At 35.9% G+C, this 15,958-nt stretch overlaps 2 non-coding genes across 2 annotated transcripts; both read left to right on the top strand.

Annotated features, from left to right (window-relative positions):
- Nucleotides 1–594: 594 nt before the first annotated feature.
- TRNAV-UAC (transfer RNA valine (anticodon UAC)) lies at nucleotides 595–667 on the top strand. Its single transcript has one exon. It is a non-coding gene; the product is annotated as a tRNA-Val (tRNA).
- An 8,816-nt stretch (nucleotides 668–9,483) lies between these two features.
- On the top strand, nucleotides 9,484–9,556 carry TRNAV-UAC (transfer RNA valine (anticodon UAC)). Its single transcript has one exon. It is a non-coding gene; the product is annotated as a tRNA-Val (tRNA).
- Nucleotides 9,557–15,958: the final 6,402 nt, after the last annotated feature.

Below are 15,958 nucleotides of genomic sequence, written 5' to 3'. Positions count from 1 at the left end.
ATAATAATAATAATAATAATAATAATAATAATAATAATAATAATAATAATAATAATAATAGCGGTAGTAATAGTAGTACGGAAAATTGAAGTCATATTTTTTTCGCAACTTTAAAGCTTCGGACCTAAAAGTAACGCGTTAGTAACGCGTTACTTTCGAAGTAAAGTAACAGTTACTTTTTGGGGGCAAGTAACGCGTTACTAACGCGTTACATTTTAAGAGAAAGTAAAGTAACTTGTAACGCGTTACATTTTTACAAGTAACTTACCCAACACTGCCCTAATCTATATATCACATGACTATCTTTCCATGTCAAAAAACACAGATTTCAAAATGGCGGCAGAGGTTCGTGATCTACTATTCCCATTCTTCTGTTGCCAATATGTGAAAGTACCACCGTTTGCATTGTGTATCTCTCACTATTAAGATTCAACAATTTATTTGATGTATTGCTATAACATAGCATAGCCCTTATCCCACCAAGGGGGGAAGAGAAAGCGGGGAGGGAAGGAATACTTAAGTTCACAATCAAGATCCTCCAGGGGAAAAAATGTTTGTCCGTATGTTTAGAAAAAGGAAAATCTTCGCTATGTTGGTTTCGTAGTGTAGTGGTTATCACGTCTGCTTTACACGCAGAAGGTCCCCAGTTCGATCATGGGCGGAACCATAGTCACCTTTTTCATTTTAAAATGGCATTAATAATTTCTTAAGTTGATATAATTTATTTAAAATTAAGTATTTGCCTTGTTTCCATTAAATTGCTTCCTAAAACATTCCAAATTTTTCCTGCATATTCAAGACTAGTCCTTCGCTTCCATTCCCCTCATTTCTTTGGCCTCGGATTTAACATATCTTTAACATAAAGGCCCAAAGGGGTATTCCCAGAGCTGGTAAAAATTTAAGCATCTTAGGAACCACTTTGACCCCCTCTTATTTTTATTCAGTTTTAAAAACCAATACATTCATTTAAACTAACATACATTATATATACACAAACAATAGTAAAATGCAATGGTACTTCGTAAAAGAAATTTGTATAGTAATAGGTTTATGTATAGCTCAATTCACTTCCCCTTCTCTCTCTTACTACCTTCGTTCTGACTGTTACTTCTATTACAACACATGTCATATAACCTTTTAATACTCATAGTTGTGTAACCCTCAATAAAATACAAAGTTTTAATAACTCAATAATACCCAGACAAGTCAATAAATAAATAGCTAAAAACATTTTCAAGTACACCAGAGACCAAGTTATGAAAGATAAAGCATAAATAATAACAATAAAAAATAACTATCTAAAATTGTAATAAATTTTTCCAAACATTTATATACAGCAAGGGATTTTGAGATATGGCTATCTTATTTTAACAATTGCAACTCTGACTCTTTTCTCTTCCCTTGCAGGTGAAATATCAGAAAATGCTGAAACATGTACTTAATTATTTTAAATGAAAAATTTAAATACCAAATTTTGTGTCTCTAATCTTAACGAATCTTGAGATATCTCAATCTAATTATAACAATTGTTATTACACCCTTTTTTTCGTCCCGCCTTCTTTTTCCCGCGTAGGGCAAATATCAAGCGACGGTAAAACAGAATTCATGAAAAAAGAGAAATGAAATCTTTTGTTTTACGTTCCACGGTTATGCCGGTTAGGGTAAAGGAGACGGTGATGATGAATGAAATGAAGAAAGTGGGAGGAAACGGTAGAACCTCGAAAAAACCCACCAGCACGGTGTTTGTCCACCACAAAGTCCACACGGCGCGAGCTGGGATCGAACTAAGAACCCCAAGCACTGGAGGTGAACGTTCTACCACTGAGACACAGCGCCCCCTTACATAGAATTCATGTCTCCGCTTATTTGAGATATTATCCTCTTTCAGATTTGCATCTGTCCAGGCTCGATTCAAAAAATCCCCTTAAATAGTTAAAAATTCTACACATCTACACATTGAAATCCTTACACCACAGAAATAACTAATAATCAAGATGTGACTCGCGATTTCGGTAGAAGATCTCAGTTCAATCATCGATATTATTTTCAAAGTCTATTTGCTAATAATGGTTAATTCCCCGAGCCTTCTCTCTTGTCTCGGGATTTCTCAAATTGCACACTTACGTCTACTATAGTATATACTGTTTCAATTCCGTCTCTACAATGCGATTCAATTTTAAGCATTCCCTATTAATGATAACCAGGGCCCGGATCTTGTTGACCTAAAAAGTTTTAAAAAGTGACCTATAAAATGACACTAAAATTCCTGTAAAATGACCCTAAAAATCACAAAAATTGACCTTAAAACTTACGTTTTCTGAAACTTTTATTTCATTAAACATTGACATTTTTTAATATCCACTGGATTTTTAATTAACATTTCTCACTCATATTCAAAAAGTTTTGTTTCGGTTAGTTGCAGTCCATTGATCATTTATTTCTATTGATCAGTCCATTGTACGGAATTATAAGTATTGAAAGCGGCAATTCACTCCCGAGTTGAAACTAGGAAGCACTCTTAAACAATAAAAGTTAACAAGTGTAGACTACAGGAAAATAATAGATAAAACCTGTTTAAAACCCTTGTACGCCTTCTAATTTTTTTTTTTTTTTTTTTTTTTTTTTTAGTTAATCAGTGATCAGATTCTTTGTGGTCAATAACCCAAAACTATCTGTTTGGCCACCTACCAACCCCCACCTTTCGTTAACCAGCTACACTTTAGTTTTCATTAGCTTGTTAAGAATGCAGTTTTTCCACTCCAATAGTCAGGAAGTAAGAAAAGAGATTATTCAACTTCGTCTTTTCCACATCCGTAAACCGTGTTTATTTAAAGATTTTCTTATGTAGAAAAAAAGAATAAAAAGACCATAAGTGACCTAAAAGTTACCTTAAAATATTAAAAAATGACCTGAAATTTCAAAACAGCAAAAAGTGACCAAAAGTTGACCCTAAAAAAACTATATTTTTAGAACCTAGAGTTGATGGATAACGTCTTTATTTGAACTTGCCTTGTCATATGCGTAACAGAAAAAAGTTGACTTTGTCAACAAGATCCGGGCCCTGATGATAACTATTTTCTTTTTCAATCCGGTACCCCCACCCCACCCCTTGTGCGCATTCTAAGATACTCTGAGATACTTACATCTGAATTGTAATTCCAACGCCTTTTCCCTCTCATTCCCTTTTTCTTCCCTTCTAGATCAAATATTTTTAAAAAATGCTGAAAGACATGTATATTTTTTTAAATGAGAAGTTCATATACCAAATTCTATGTGTTTAACATTCAGAGATTTCGAGATAAGGACAATTTAATATAATAATTGTCACCCTTCTTCCCTCTAACCATCAGATTTCCAAGAGTATTTCCTTAGTGCAGGGTGCAACATTTCCGATCGCCAGGTCGCCATTGGCGACTAGAAATTTAGAGCTGGCGACCAGTGTTCAGTAGAAATGATTTCTGCCTAAACTCATAGTTTCTCACAAAAATAATTGTCACTGAGTGAGAGAAAACATGGAGTGTGAAGTCTTCACAACGGACATCGGAAGCAGTCTTCACAACGTTGTAATTCGCCCCTCCTTTCCCACCCTCGTTCACATTTTGGTCAGTGAATACTGCTTCATGTGAGAGAGGCTTCAGCAATTTCAACAGAGTTAAGACTGCCTACAAGAATGCACTTAAGACTGACACACTGGATGATTTGCTCACAGTTTCCATCAGTGGCCCTTCACTTAAGGACTTAGATCCGAAAACTGCAATCGACAACTGGTACTTTTGTGCAGACAGAGCGTTACACAAAGCCTTAAGGTAAGATATTTTTTAACGTATATGAGTTGTCCAGTTCAAATTGATTATCTTGAATTTAATTGTATGTTTTTAAAATTTTATGCCCTGATGTAATCTCTTTCTTTGTCAAAGCAAAACCCGTGTGTGGGGAGGGGGAGCTCTCATAATTTGTATGTGAGAGATATTGGCGACCATCATTTTTGGATTGGCGAGTGCGTCTGACTTTGAAATTTTGCGCCCTGCCTTAGTGGGACCTTACATCATAAATACTCTACGCTATTGAAATTTCATGTTTCTAGCTTAAACAGTTTGGCCTGGCTGGTGATCGATCAGCCAATCAGTCAAGACTTGTTCTTTTATATAAAGAGATTAAAAACCTAATACCAAATTTCATATATCTCTAGCCTTAAGGGATTTTGAGATATAGTCATGTAATTATAACAATTGTAACCCTGCCCATTTTTCTTCTCTTATAAGGGAAATATTATAAAACGCTGAAACATGTCTTTAATTCCTTTAAACTTAAAATCTAAATAACAAAATTTATGTCTACAACCTAAAAGGATTTCGAGATATGATCATCCCGTTATATACCCAATCTTTTTCTTCCCGACTTTATTGCTTTTCTTGTAAGATAAAATCAAAAACTCAAATTACCCTTCACCGTCAAATTTTGTAAAAATCCTTCCTTAGGGCTACCTAACGTCACCAATCTTATACTTGTCATATCGTTAAGATATCTCTAATCCTAAAAAAATTTCAGATATGGCCATCTTATTATAACAATTGCAACCACACCCGTTTTTTCTTTCCTTGTAAGAAAAACAAACAAAAAACCGCTGAAACACGTACTTAATTAACATGTGTCTACTTTTCAAGGGATTTTGAGATATGGTCATATTTTAACAATTACAACTTCTACCCTTTTTTTCTCCCTGTCTTTTTCTTCCCTTCTAAGGTAAACATTAAAGAATGCTTAAACACATCTTTAATTGCCATGTTATTAACATAAACGGATTTGGAGATATGGCCATGTTATTTTAACAATTACAATTTCCACCTGTTTTTCTTCCCTTCTAAGGCAAACACCAAACAATGCTGAAACACATATTTGATTAGTTTAAATTAAAAGGCCAATTTCCATAAATTTAAACTTAAGGGATTTAGAGATACGGACATCTTATTATAATAATTGTAATTGTCACCCCATTTTCTTTCTTTCTAAATCAAATATCAAAGAACGCTGAAAGAAGTGTCTAATTGTTTTAAATTAGAAGCACGTATACCAAATTTCATACCTCTAACATTCAGATGTAGAAAATTTAAAATAATAATTGTCAACCCTCTTTCTCCCCCTTTCCCGTTGAATTTAGAAAAATTCTTCTTTAACGGCACCTTACATCACAAATCCTATGTCCTGTCCAAATTTCAAGTATCTAGTTTCAACGGTTTAGCCTGGACGTTGATCAATCAGTCTGCCAATCAGTACTTCTTTTATGTTTAGATATAGTGATTCTTTATATAGTTCTTTCTTCTTTTCGTTATTTTTTCTTTTTATTTGTGTGTGTGACCCAATAAATTGAATGGTGAATTTTTGATGTTGCAGCATTAGTGGGATTAGAGTACAGCACCGAGGCAATGAGACATGAACCTACAGTTTAAAGTAGAATCTGAACCATCGTAATGCATTCGACATTTTCAAATCTCTTTAACCGGAAATCAATCCTAGGCCTGAGAGCTCTTGTACCTAAAGCGCGTGCTGGCTACTAGGCCAGTGGGAACGGCAATAGTTTAGTATTATATCATATCTCGATTGAGTTAAGGTAGTTTCTACTTCCTTTGTGGATCCTAATATTATTTCTGTAGCGTTCTGTATCTCAAGAATGGAAAGTTTTGTTATCGACAATTTTCAGATTCGGGAGCATCTTCCATTTTCCAAGCAGATTTCAATGTCATGTGGTCTGTCTCTCATTGGAGTTGCCAAGATTTGTTCGGTGATCTTGACAGTATTTTGAAAACGAAAATACACAGATAAACGAACTTCAAATTTGGAATCAGCACAATCAATTTACCTGGCTACTTTCACTGATTTGTCTCTCACTGACGTCAAGAATATATTTTAGAGGGGGACTGGGGTTGGAGAGAAGGAAACGAGAGATTTTAACTAAATATATTTTGTCGTGTTAACATACTATATAACCACTTGAAGAAACTGGTTGTTTGAAAACACAATATAACAAATCCAACGTAAAACATAAAAAAAGAAACAGTATTTTTATAAACACAGGTCAGCGGCAGAGAGGAAGGAATACAGCTTAGTGTGCTATATAGCCTAACTGGAAAACAAATATTTACATAAAGCCACAACCAATACGTCGCTTGCCTTATAGTATCTTCGGAAGCTCTTATTAGCCTTGAGCGCGTGCAATGTTACCAAATGTATTTAGGACTTAGAATTTAGATTTCTGGACTTTCGGCATCTATGGCCATTTAGCCCATCACGTTTTCGAGGAATGACGTCACTCGACGAGCACATTATCCAGGAAAAGGGAAAGAAGAAAGGATTGGGGAAGGAAGAAAGCGGCCTGGGTCCTGTAAGTTAGGAACCACCCCGGCATTTGCCTGCTGTGAATGAAGAAAACCCAGGAAAACCTCATTTAGGGTGGCTGGCCTGAAAATGCGTTTTATACTTTTACGACCGGGTGCCCTCCACCGGGAATCGAACCCGGGAGTGCTCGCACCAAAGACGAGAGCAAATGTATTTTGAGATGAAAAATGTATATTTCTTCGAATGCACAAATAAAGGAGAGAGTCCGAAAACATCAACTTCCCTCCTTCATGGAGGAAGTTCAGAGGCTAAAGTAAAACATTGCATATTGTTACGTCACTTCTGGAAATGATTCAATACCTAATAGGGTACTTCTTGCAAACATTGAAACTTGAAATTTTGCACAAATTAAAGGCATAAGCTGGAAGTGAAGTTAAAAAAAAAGAAAGAAAAGAAAGAAAGAAAGAAACTCCAATTTCCCTTCCCAAGGTGGGGATGAAAGATCAAGGGCAGGTTGACGACAACGTTAACTTGTGAGAATGATTATAAACTTATACCCACCCAATCAGGTACATTCTAGGAACGTGCCATTTAAGTTCCATATGTACCGTTTACGTACCTGGTACTTGAAAAATGTACATTTCATATGCGTAGCACGTGTCGCTAGGTACGTGCCTTTCGAGGAATTTCTGACACTTGAAAGGTACTTTTACATGCTTCACTGGAATGTGAGGAATGTGAATGGCACATACCCCATGTACCATGGCATGGTTGTGCGTAAGTTTCGTATTGCGACTAGGGTTGCCAATTTAGCCACTTTGTGACGAGATCTGGCCATTTTGAGAACGTCGTTAGTCACATAATTTCCAAAGAGCCAATAGTGGCTTTTTAGCCATATGCTTTTCACTTCTATAGCCACTTTCTGAGTTTAGCCACATTGTAATATATTGTGTGTGTCATTTTGCAATTTTCTGACGTTTGATGCGTTCTCTAGGTTGTAACATTCTAAACCCCACTGGCAGAATTGTCCTCATAAAATTAGCATTGATGGTTATATTGTGACGTTACACAGCAGAGAATTAGTTCAAAACCTGTACGTTAAAACTAGACGTTAAATAAAATTTTCGGGAAGACGTAAGTGTAAGTATAAACTAACTCCTTAAAGAAATTCAGCCTGATAATATAGACATCCTTCAGGAAATGGTTATCCTTCCTTTTCCATTATTATTTGGCTATGAAACAAATGCCGGAGACATATACAACCGCTATATACAACAGTGTGGTGTTGGAATGTGTAATGATTAGGATGTGATGTTTTATTTTATTTTTTTGAAAGTTCAACACTTCCAATGTACCCGTAAAAATGTACTAAAGAAATAGTGCCCATGTTTTTTAAATATTCAATTAGAACTGGACAATCTACATGAAATTTGCAATCGATCAGTGAAAACGTCATCTTTCTAGAGCCTGTAGTTTCTGAGATCTCATTGTCGAGAAACATATATGTGTATTTTAAAAGAGCTCCAAAGATGGCAGCACAATTCATTTGCATGTATTTCGGAGAAGGCTTACTAAAGGCAAAGGCCTTTGAACAATAATTTAAAAGGATAAACTTTGTGACAAATATTTATTTCAGTAATTTATTTAAACTACACTCTTTTAAAAATATTTGTCTTTGTTATAAACGTGAAATCACAAATAACCGTAAATCAAAGGTTTGAATGCTAAGATTATAGGTTAGAGCTCGGTCGCTCGTAAATGTTACTGTAGTATTTTACTAGATAGTTAAATTGCCACACAGATGCCGGAGGAGGGCATATATTTTCAGAGTTAGTTGCTTGGCTTTTTTTAAAAGTACAAGCTTCTAAATTCGAACGTAAAAATGAAGCGTTAAGGTTTTAGTATTTAAGTACTCGCACCCCCAGTTGCATAGCACTGCCCTAAGGAACATTACTGACATGCCTAGTACATTCCTGGCACATGCCAATGCCAAGTAAATGTGTCAAGTACATACACGGTACGTGATATACACATAATAGATACATTCCTCGGTATGTGTCATGCACGTACTTTTGGGCGGAAGTAACCTTATTCCTTACATGTGTATTTCACATGATTGCTCTATTCACGTACCTATCATGTACATTCCAATGTACCTCGAGGAACATTCTTTACACATGATCAGTATGTACTTGTGTTGGGTAGGTAGTATCCTTCCTGCAAATATGAAAACTTTTATACCTGAGTCACTCAGAAATATCAAACATATACAATGGGATATTTCCTCTAAACAATTTTAAATTCCACACAAATATAAGTATTTGGTATAAGTAAAGATAATACTTGCAAAAATGTCAGGATTGCAACTATCGGATTCCAATAAAACTAGGTACCGTTTAAGAATATTTACACGAAGCGTTCAATTATGGAAATCTGAAAGAATGCCAACTATTATTATGGTCCGATAATCGACAAATTAAACTTGCAACTTTAGTGCTGAAAACAAATTGTATGCAGTGTCACTTCAAGAGATGAGCTTCTTCGAGGCTAAGCGGTTAGTGTACTCGCCTTTTCTGTGGGAGATCAGGGTTCGATTCCTGGCGCGAGGTCAAGTAGTTCGGATTCCACGTTAATCAGTAGGTCCTGTCTCATATAGCCTCGCTGCTGAAAGGGACTTTAAACTCAAAATCATCTCAAGTCAACTTCGAGAGGCTTTTGCCTGTCAAGTTGCTCTCAGCACTAAAGTTCCAAATTTCATATTCTGATTTTTGAATGTCAGTGAAACTTTGCATCGTTTCAAGCCTCGATTCTGTTCCTGGCCCAACAAAATGATAGATGTACGAGAACTTATTTCTACTTTTGACAATTATGTTTTTGGTGGGATATAATATGACAAAGTGGTCATGAAATATTTACCATAAAAATGTACTTTATATCGAGAAACATTCTTGTAGAAATACCACATTTCTCTAGGTGTCTACAGTGAATGAACAAGACAACTGTCCGTACTTCAACTAAGCGTGAGCATCCTTCAACGTGCATTCAACATTCACCCATGAGCGGGAGAAGGGGAAGGATTCACAATGCAAGCTCCTACATGAAAAAAGATTTCTTCCATATGTTTACTGAAGGGAAAGCCTTCCTTGCCGTGGTTTCGTAGTGTAGTGGTTATCACATCTGCTTTACACGCAGAAGGTCCCCAGTTCGATCCTGGGCGAAACCATAATTGTTTTTTCATTTGTAAAACGGCATTAATAGTTTCTTAAGCTGGTATAATTTATTAAAAATATAACAATTTAGCTTGTTTCTATTAATGCCGTTCATCTAAATCATTCTAAAGTTTTCCTACATATTACAGACTACCGGTACCCTTCAGCTAATTTGGAACTTCACTCCCAGATCCATTGAATTTGCTCGATCTCGCAATTCCCATATCCCTAACATAACTAATCTTAAGGGATTTTGAAATAGGCCATCTTATGATAACAATTACAACTCTCACCCTTTTTTTTTTTTTCTTCCTTTCTAAGAGAAACATCAAAAATACTGCAACAAATCTTTAATTATTTTAAATTAAAAGTCTAAACACCAATTTCCATGACTCTAACTTCAAGGAATTTCAAGATATGGACATCTAATTATAACAATTGTAATTTCACCCTTCTTTCCTCTCGCCTTCCTTTCCGTCTTGGACAAACATCGAAAGATGGTGAAACATAGAATTCATGTCTCTACTTGTCTAGGATATTATCCTCTTCCAGATTTACATCTGTCCAGGCTTGATTAAAAAAAAAAAATCCCTAAAAAGTTCAAAAAATACCAAATATCTTCACATTAAAATGCCGCACCACAAAAATAACTAATAATCGAGACGTGCACTGGCAAATTCGATAGAAAATCTCAGTGTAGTCATTGATATCATCTTCGAAGTCTACTAATAATGGTTAATTCCACGAACTTTCTTATCTCGGGGTTCCTCAAATCGCACGCTTACGTCTACTATAGTATATAACTGTTTCGATTCCATCTCTAGAATGCGATTCAATTTCAATCATTCCCTATTAATGGTAACTCTATTTTCTTTCTCAATCCGGTATCTCCTTTGTGCAGAGGCGGATTCAGGGGGGGGGGGTGATCGGGGCGATTGCACACCCCAGAAGAAGAAACTTTTTTTATTTTATATATAAATAAAACCCATCCCAAAGTTTGGAGCTCTTAAAAGTAGCTCTAAGTAGCAATATTACAACCCACAGAAGTCCCCAGAAGTCCGTCCTGGATCCACCCCTACTTTTGTGCACATTCAAAGAGATTCTGAGATATGTACACTCATGTCCAAAATTATTGTCGCATGTCTATAAATGTATTGTTGTAGGAATATAATTGGTTACGAATTCGCCCGGTATTTCTTATAACGTTAGTATGTGTATAATCGGCAAAGACATGACTGTGGAAAATTTTATGTCAAAAGAGTACTAAATAAGAACAGTGAAACGAAAATAAAACTTTCTTGTCCATTTAGCAACATTTTGTTTTACTGAAGCTAATTTTCGTGATTATAATTCTTTTCCAATGAAATTTACCACAAATACACATTTCCCGATTATACACATAGTATCAGTATTAAAAGTACCCTGCAAAATCATTATCAAATTATATTCTTACAAGAAGACAGTTATAGATATGCGACAATCATTTTGGACATGAGTGTACATCTGTTTATAATAATTGTAATCCCACCCTTTTGCTTCTCATTCTCTATTTCTTCCCCTCTAAATCATATATATCTCCCCTCTAAACATTTCACGTTTAAAGCTTCAATCCTTGGAATTTAAAATCTACAGCTTTTAAAAATGTCAAACGTGCCTTCTCATAATTTATCTGTGAATTCCTAAACTTAGGGTATTTCCTCATGACGAACTCGCTCCTTTTGACTTCTGCTGATCTTTTGGCCTTTGAAATTCCTTTCACTATCGACACCATTTTCGTAACATGGCAGTTTCCTTTTTAATATCGAGCAAAACAGAAATCACATCAGAAGCAGGAAAGTAAAATTGACTATTGTAGTGTGTATAAAAAGCTTCTGGTCTATTTGTTGCCCAACTCAGCGTTATTTTCTCCGATCAACTATTTTCTTACACGCAATCTTACATTTAGACATAATATAAAAAATTATTGGCTGGGACATGTTCCTCCGTCCCCCTCTCTATATATGGTGCTTTCTAAATATTAGAACACAATACAAGTATATCTCACAAAGGAGAGGCGTTCATACATTTTATTTCGGTGTAAAATTTCACACAATTTCCTGAATTCTGTTGTTGGTAACGTCGCGGTGGAAATTTGTGCAATTTCAGCACTTTCTGCTCCTCGTTAATAAGTCGTAGATTACAGAGATTATCAACGATCTAATCCTTAGAAAAATTTGCACAATGTCGTTGCACCGAGCCGAAAAGTCCTTTTACATCTTCGTTGTACGCAACCTGCCTTATTTTGTTGAATTTATGGATGCAGCATACTGTAGGAAGTTTTTCTCATTAGACGTTGCAGGAATTACTTGATTCTTTATTTTTAATAATAAATTAATTATTACTTTTTCAAAATTTTTATGTATAAACTTTCCTTGCGAACAGTTTATTCGATTAGTGAAAACAGCAGCGAAATATGACTAACACTTCTCGAGATAATCGCGTACAACCATACATATATACAGTGTGCGAATCAGATAATTTATATTGGGGGGGATAAAATTAGGCCAAAGGACATAGTCTGAAGGTTCAAATTTCAAAATGAGACAATAAATGCCTTACCCCCATATATATATATATATATATATATATATATGTGTGTGTGTGTGTGTGTGTGTGTGTGTGGGTTGTGTGGGTGACATCTGTAATAAATAAGAGATTTATTAATTAATAAATCTACCGACAATAACTATGCACATATATATTGTCTGACAAACACACACACCACTAAACCTTTCTGAACGTGTTTTAATGTTGTACTCACTCTTGTCCCCGTAGCTCTCTAAGGTTTATTTAGTTAATAATTTGGCTCGAGCGATAGCCATGATCACAAGCATATGTTAATTTTTCCACTCATATTGAAAGCTTCCACTTTGCATTAATACATACAGGTTGCGAAAAGAAGCCTACTTCAGTCTTGTGAAAACCACTAAAATTATCAGTTAAACCGGACTTTTTTTTTTTAAAGAAAATCTAGATATTAGCCTATCAAATAAGAAATGGATTGTTGCTGGTCCCGATTTCTCACATCAAGGTCAAATCGAAGGCCAAATATTTTAAATCTCTCAATTCAAATTTCGAGCTTGTGCTTCTACTTCCCGCTAAAGCTGTGCTCATCACGACTTTTTTTCTCCAAATATCGATTCCGTGATGGGCACGGAAAGTCAACACTTAAAAATTACTTTACTGTTAGGTTGAAGATGAGTTGATTCACTATGGGCTACGTTATTCAAATAAAGTAAAACCTTACACTGAAGTTTTTCAGACAACATTAATTGCGTGGACAGCAAACTGTACAGCGAAAAGATGGGAAAATGAAGGGTTAACTTAAAAAAAAAACCCGCTCCAGTTGAAATGCTTATACAGACACGGACAATGACACGGAGAACCAGTCGTATTAACAAATGCTGAAACAAATCTTGAAATATTCGCTTATTCACCTAAAAATCACCTTCATTAACATGTCTGCTCACTAGAAGCGTATCCCCCAGCGTGTACGTTAACATATACTTACGAGAGAATACCTATATCTCAGATTTTGAGTACAGTTTCAAAAGTTCATTTCCGTAAACTGTAAAAGCAGTGATTACTATGCTAATTATCACAAATTAAATGCAACTTTTGAGTTGCATACACACAACCTACTAGGGAATGAAGACCATGTGCTAACAAAGAGTACACTGGAAAATGAAATAACATGTTATAACAAATATTAAAATAAGATGATAACACTAATTAACAAATTTAAACTTTTTGTTTGTTACATGAGAAAAATCACCTGACCTTAAAGGAACTTTTTGCGCTGAATTCGAATATGCACTCGGTTTCTCTCCATCACGTACAGTTTTCCCGTAACAGGGATTTTCGGGAAATTCCCTCAAAAATTTCCCTTTTTCAGATATTTTATTCCCCTAGCTCCTGTCCCCTTACATATAGTAACATAGAAATTATACCTAAGTATACCTTGATTTATATTTAATAAACCCTAAAAGTTTCGTAAAAATCGCTTTGTTCTTTCTAGAGAAATAAATATATTTGTATGTATACTGTGTGCACTGTTTATTGCACCTGATAGTAATGCTTTCAGATCTCCTGAGTTGGGGTAAAAATGATTTGCTTTATTACTACAAACACAGACATAAAAATGAATATTTACAATAGTCAACAACACACTTGTATTGCTCTCTGTAAATTAGAAACGTGTATTAAAATAGAATAGCCGAGGTTCCAACGTATATTTTTTTTAAACGTACAGTATATCTTAATACATATATATACAATTCTCCAAGTTTTTTCGTTTTGTTCATGAAATGGTTATCAATATTTGTTATCAAATGTAACAGAATGCAAAAGAAAGAAAGAATGGAATACAGACTCATTGTTGACAACAATGAACTAATGCAGTCTGAATTTTTCACTACGGTATCGTTTTCCCCCTCCTCCCGCGCATTTCTTTCTTTCTTGTGTTCTTGACACCTGGTGAGGGAGTTTTGTACATTTTTATATTGACGTGTGGTTTAACACTACTTCACTTTCAAAGTTGTCTTTGCTGCTAAGAGTGCTTTCATGTTTGATCTTAACGGCATTATACCCAACTAAGACCAGAACTTTAGTTTGTGATCAGTACAATGGCGTCAAGAGGACGGCGTTCGTGTGTTAACTCACCAAATAGTTTTTGTTGTGTGTGTGGCCAGTTTGTAGTTAAAGGACAGTGTAGATCCATTACGCCATCGGTGAAACTAGCATATTATATATATTTCGGATGTCGTGTGGGAGATCAGGACAAAACTTGGGCACCCAACATAATTTGTGCGTCGTGCTACGTCACTTTACTTGCATGGGCCAAAGGGAAACGGAGGTTCATGAAATTTGCTGTACCAATGGTGTGGAGAGAACCCACCAACCATCTGGATGATTGTTATTTTTGTCTCACAGTAGTTAAGGGACATTCTAAAAAAAGCAAATACACAATGTTATCCCAACGTTAAATCCGCAATAGACCTATTCCGCACGGGGATGAACTTCCACTTCCCGAGCCCCCTACCAACTGGGAAGAGATATGGCCAAAAGACTCTGATGATGATCATGACCTCGATGAACCATCGACATCAACATGTACATCCAAGGATCCAACGTTCATCCCTGACTGTGTTCGCGAGCCACATTTCATCCGGCAATGTGAACTTAATGACCTAGTCCGTGATTTGCACCTGACAAAACAAGAGGTGGAACTTCTGGGATCAAGGCTCCAACAGTGGAACTTATTGGATGCAGAAACGAACATATCAGTGTACAGGAAAAGGCATGTTCAATTTTCAAGCTATTTCTCAATGCAAGATAATGTGTGTGTATGTACGGATATAAATGGGTTGATGGCGGAGCTAGGAATTCCTTACGTTCCAGAAGAATGGAGGTTATTTATCGACGCGTCAAAGGTCAGCCTTAAAGCTGTCCTTTTACATAAAAAACCTTCTATACCACTTGCGCACTCAGTGAAGATTAAGGAATCCTATGACACCATGTCAACTTTGCTAAATCTTACAAATTACAAGGATCTTTGTTGGCAAATATGTTGTGATCTCAAGGTAGTTGGTATTTTATTAGGACTGCACTGCGGTTACACGAAGTACCAATGTGTTTTATGTTTATGGGATAGCCGAGCTGATGACAAACATTATGAAGTGAAGGAATGGGAACCTAGAGTGAATTACGTACCTGGAGAATGCAACGTCAAATACGCTCCTTTGGTAGATCCTAATAAGATATTACTACCGCCACTTCATATCAAGTTAGGACTTATGAAAAACTTTGTCAAAGCCATGGACACATCTGGTGAAGGTTTCAAGTATTTGCGAGATAAGTTCCCTAACCTGAGTGATGCTAATATTTCAGCGGGAGTGTTTATTGGTCCCCAAATTAGGAAATTAATGCTTGATGATAGCTTTGACAGCAAGTTAAACAGTGCTGAGCTAGCTGCCTGGACAGCATTTAAGTGTGTTGTGCGCAACTTTCTGGGCAATAACAAAGCTGAGAGTTATACAGAAATCGTACAGGACATGATACAGAAATACAAAGAGTTGGGTTGTAGGATGTCTTTAAAAATCCACTTTTTGCACTCCCACCTCAGCTTCTTTCCTGCTAACCTAGGTGCTCTCAGCGACGAACAGGGGGAAAGATTCCACCAAGATATAATGGCAATGGAGAAAAGGTACCAGGGACGATGGTATCCTTCAATGATGGGGGACTATTGTTGGGGTCTTATTAGAGAATGCAACATTTCTTACAAAAGAAGGAAGTAGTGTACGTTTTTGTAACCCAATGGAAGTTTCATATATTGTGATAGTTTTGATTGTCTTTTCATGACCTTTTGGTACATTTGT

Source organism: Thermobia domestica, chromosome 13, assembly GCF_964235325.1.
Source record: "Thermobia domestica chromosome 13, izTheDome1.hap1.1, whole genome shotgun sequence".
NCBI classification, from domain to species: Eukaryota; Metazoa; Arthropoda; class Insecta; order Zygentoma; family Lepismatidae; genus Thermobia; species Thermobia domestica.
The sequence above is the reverse complement of the archived record's forward strand: the minus strand, read 5'-3'. Positions and strand labels throughout refer to the sequence as shown.